Genomic DNA, 4,833 nt, shown 5'->3' on the forward strand with positions numbered 1-4,833 from the left:
TTGAGTGCAAGATTCAAGGACATGCTGCAGTTTATTTCCATGTCAAGCATCATTAGCATCGTCTTCATGCATGCAGTCAATTCACGAACAGAGAGGTCTCCATTCCAACACCAGCCAGGACACTTAACATTTATCATCTATTACTGAAGCATATGGAGAGAATCACTGCAAATCATTGGTAACATCGAAAATTAATGGTGATATACATAGCAAACGAATATTGAACTGTAAAAGACTTTAAGCATCACAACATCCAAATCACCGAGAAAATGACAATGGCTTACTTATGAAGTGTTTTGCCTAGCTGGGAACCTAGCATAACAGTTGCACAAAGTTTCCTTGATGTCTAGCTCTCACCAAAGACAAGTTGTTTTTTGAGGGAGGGGAACGGTAACTATTGCTCAAGGAATAGTACTAGCTTGTTCACCATTTCTTTAATGGAAATGGTCTCTTTTTTCAGCTTTCCAGAGAACTTGGTGAAGGAAATGAACAACAATACATGACTAAATTAATTAAGGAGAACAAACAAGGGAAATTATCCTAAGTTGTACAGGACCAGGTGTTAACAAGACAAATTCTTAGCAATAAAAAGCTTATTTTTCATTGCTTATGCACTGAATGAGCCTAATTTTAGTCCATGTACTCTGCTTCTAAGCAAGTGTGATGATATGATTAGTAGTGCCATTACAAAGTCATAGCTTGTGAAGCGCATTAGGCGAAGTTCCTTTTCTTAAGGGGGAATTCGTCGGTCAATAAAAACTGAAGACGTACTGAAGATGCAAAGAGTCCAAACACACAAAGTTCACACCACAAGCCAAGAAAAAGTATGAAACAAGGGATAAAGCTACAACTTCTTGTAAAACCTGTTCAAATTTGAGATGATGTACCAGGTAAGCAGAAGCATCTAGCAGCAACTCTGATGTTCTTGGTTTCTACTTCCAAATTAATTGGGTAATATTGTCTTAGTCTCCTCAAGAGAGAGGTTGTAGTGATCCGATGCCTCATCTTCATGCAACTCATTAACGAATAGAGAAAACACATAAATAATAATCTGCTACTGAAGCATCTAGAGACTAGCACTGCAAAAAATAATAATTGATAACATCAAAATGTAGCAGCAATACAAATATAGCAAGCATGTATATAACTGTAAAAGATGAGAGAAGCGCATGAAGTGTAGATAGTGCGACAGTGGCACAAAGGCATTTCCTTGGTTGATGTCAACCTTGCCAAAGAACGTCTATGCTTGCAGAAGGAAATATTTAACTAAGAATGCATTTCTAATGGAGTGCAGACAGAAATGATATATATAGTTCTAGTAAAGTTGGGCAGGACCAAATAATTAACACACCACTTTTAGAAGAGAACTTCAAAATGTACCACTAGCCAATTCAAGGTATACACAATGTGTAGCAACAGCACAACTAGTTGGCCTGTCATCTTCCTCCCATCACCACAAGAAAAAGGCCCGTACGCGAATGCGGAAAGTTTGTGCAAGAACCTCACATGTGTACCACTAGTTTGTGGTCTATCTGAAGCGCGCATCAGTTATCTGGCGCTGGGAGCGACAACTACCAAAATTAAGACACATTTGAATACTTATCTTTGAGATGCAAGACAACATATGCATTTTTGGATGGCAACTTGGATGTTGTTACGGTAAGGCAAGGGACTGCAAATCCTTTATCCCCAGTTCAAATCTGGGTGTCGCCCGACCAACAAGTACTCATGACAATTCAATGCATATACTTGACCAGCAAGAGACTGCTGCTTAACCTAGAAATAAATTATACTACCAACTAAATAAGATAGTTATGCTGAGGCCGGGGTTAATCCTCCTTTTCTATAAAAAAAACTAAATAATATAGTACTACTAATGTATCGGTTCATGCATCATAAAAGGGAGAAGGATATATTAGCATGCTGATGATATACGCACCGGGTAAATATTTACAGGTCCAGCGGCAACTCCCCCTTTCCTGGGCCTTGGCTTGTTTAATCAAAGCTGGGCAGTCGGGAGAAAACTATACTGTTACCTTTCCAAAAGCCTAGACTAGGGTGGTTGGGATGTGTGCTTGCTGCTGTCTCCACGGCAGTTTCTACGGCTTCAACAATGCCATCGTTGCCATTTACAAAGCATTTGACAGTACGCAGGCAGGGGAGGTTCTCGATTCCAAAGCTCGGAGAGTCAGATTCATTTACGTGGCAAACAAGCTTGAGTTTTTCTAGCTTGGGCATGGATCCTGCGGCAAATATCAGAGCTACCGGGGAAACACCATTTCCATCATAAATAAAAATCCCCAATGACCGGAACCCAACTTCACCACTTATTCTGAGCTTATTCCTTGACTCTGTTCTCTGCGTGAGGTGCAGAATGAGCAGAGTGGGTAAGGCCCCAAGCATGCATAGGTCATCCTGCTTGACTCCATCCACTTGAAGGATTAACTGTTGGAGGTTTTTGAGGGAGCTCAGCCATTTCGGAATCTGCGGGATGGCTAAAGAGCAGTTGATAAGTTTCTCGAGGGTAGGCAGGCACAATGGTTCCTGTAAGAGGCCGCTCAAATCCATAATAGTCAGAGAGCGAAGGTTCTGGGTGCCTAGCTTACACAGGGAAGAGATGACCTCCCCAATCACATTTGTATGCCCAGTGTCAGAATTAACATTGAACCTAATGTGAAGGACCAGATTCCTCAAATTTTTCAGCTGGCCAAGGCTCGACAGAAAGTCTAATGATTGTCTGGAGACACTGACCAATTTCAACGTCTCCAATGCTTGCATGTTCGCAACACCATCAGGAAATTTAACACCAACATCAACAAGTAGATGTGATAATTTTCTGAGATTAACAATAGATGCAGGTAATTCCATTACATCAGTTTCTCTTAGGTCCAGGATCTCTAAGCACCCTAAACGTCCAATTTGTTCTGGGAGCTTTCTTATTCCTATATGTCTGAAGCTCAGGTACCTTAGCTGGAACAGCCTCACTATATTTTCAAGATTTTGTTCTCCCAATCGTTGGTAATCGTGTAAGTTGAGAACACGCAGATGTCTAAACTTCTCCAAAGAAGGCATTTCCACAAAAGATCCAGAGACTGATCGGACATGGGACAGATCCAAACCTGTCGTTGGTATTGTTGAATTTCCTTCCTTGACGCCTTGCAAAAATAATCGACGAATGACTTTGCTTTCTATCCCAGTTGTCGGAATGGGAGTACTAAGGAAAGTAATGAAGTTCTCTTCGGTGGACTTGGATATTATGAAATCAAGAATTATGTCATGAACTCGGCAGCCCTTCACTTTACCATATTCATTTGTCTCGACGGGTTGGATCAAACACCTATTGACGAGCTCGTTAAAACACCTTTCTCCTACCTCATGTGTTGTATATCCGTCTTCTTTTTGAATGAATCCTTCACCTATCCACCTCCTTATCAAATCATACTTCTCAATAAAAGAATCTTCCGAAAACATACTCACATATAAGAGACAAAGGTAACCCAGCACATTTTTTATGTTAGCCAACAAACCAGAAACAGCGATGATTGCCAAAGGTAACCCAGCACATTTTTTATGTTAGCCAACAAACCAGAAACAGCGATGATTGCCAAAGGTAACCCAGCACATTTTTTCAAGATTTGATCACATACCTCTTCAAGGTATGGTGGGCAATTTTCTTGGGAGTCGAATAGTCTTCTGTGAAATAGCTGTCTTGAATGCACCACTGTAAGAGGCCTTACCCCATAAATATTGCCACTGAAATATGAACTGCATGATTCGGCAACATCATTTCTACGAGTAGTGGTGATTATGATACTGCGAGAACTAGTCTTGGGGAATGCAAGCTTAATAACATTCCATGCAGCCACATCCCATATATCATCAACGACAACAAAATACCTGCACATGGATTCAAAGATGATGTCAACAGGTTTTAATATAAAGAGTGTACAGCAAGATAGACAAAAAAAAGAAACTTGAACACAGTGACATCATAAAAAATACTCCTATGTAAGAATGCTACAGGTGTTGAAAATCATTGTCAAAAAAGGCATGCGCTTTGGTGAAATAGGTGGTAGGCAGAGGAAAAATTAGAAACTTATGCCAAACCACTAGTAGAAAAGGGGGCAATGTCCAGGCCAGGTCAGCCCATTAGTCCCGGTTCAGTCTAGAACCGGGACCAATGGGGGCATTGGACCCGGTTCGTGAGCCCAGGGGGCCGGCCGGGCCACGTGGGCCATTGGTCCCGGTTCGTCTGGACCTTTTGGTCCCGGTTGGTGGGACGAACCGGGACCAATGGGCCTGGCTCCTGGCCCACCACCATTGGTCCCGGTTGGTGGCTTGAACCGGGACCAAAGGCTCCCCTTTAGTCCCGGTTCATGCCACCAACCGGGACCAATGAGGTGCCTATATATACCCTCGCCCGCGAGCAGAGCACTCCAGTGCTCTGTTTTTCTCTGGCCGGCGAGGGGAGGGGTTTGTGGTGCTCTAGCTCACCTCCTATGCACATGAGGTGTTCGATGAAATGCCCGAGCCACAGTAGTTAAGCTTTCTCCTCTCGAAGCTCGACCTCAAAGCTCTATTTTCCTCGACATTTGTCTAGATTTAGCGGTCCGTCACGCCCCACCCCCGTCTTCACCGCCGTCGATCACCCGCGCCGATCTCATCACCGACACCACCGTGGTGAGCCTCTTGTTCTATCTTCTTTCTGAAAGGAAAAATATTGTTACTTGTATGTTTAGATAGATATTTGTATAATTTTCTTACTTTTATTATTGCATCTTATATAGTGCGATGGTTTTGGTATCCGCCCCCGTCGGCCCTCGTCTTGTCTAT

The 4,833-nt window shown here is 42.6% G+C and overlaps 1 pseudogene; it reads right to left on the reverse strand.

Annotated features, from left to right (window-relative positions):
* Nucleotides 1-478: 478 nt before the first annotated feature.
* Nucleotides 479-3,905, reverse strand: LOC125518058 (disease resistance protein RGA5-like; annotated as a pseudogene).
* Nucleotides 3,906-4,833: the final 928 nt, after the last annotated feature.

This window comes from Triticum urartu, chromosome 7A, assembly GCF_056163025.1.
Source record: "Triticum urartu cultivar PI428250 chromosome 7A, HENAU_Tu73, whole genome shotgun sequence".
Lineage (NCBI taxonomy): Eukaryota > Viridiplantae > Streptophyta > Magnoliopsida > Poales > Poaceae > Triticum > Triticum urartu.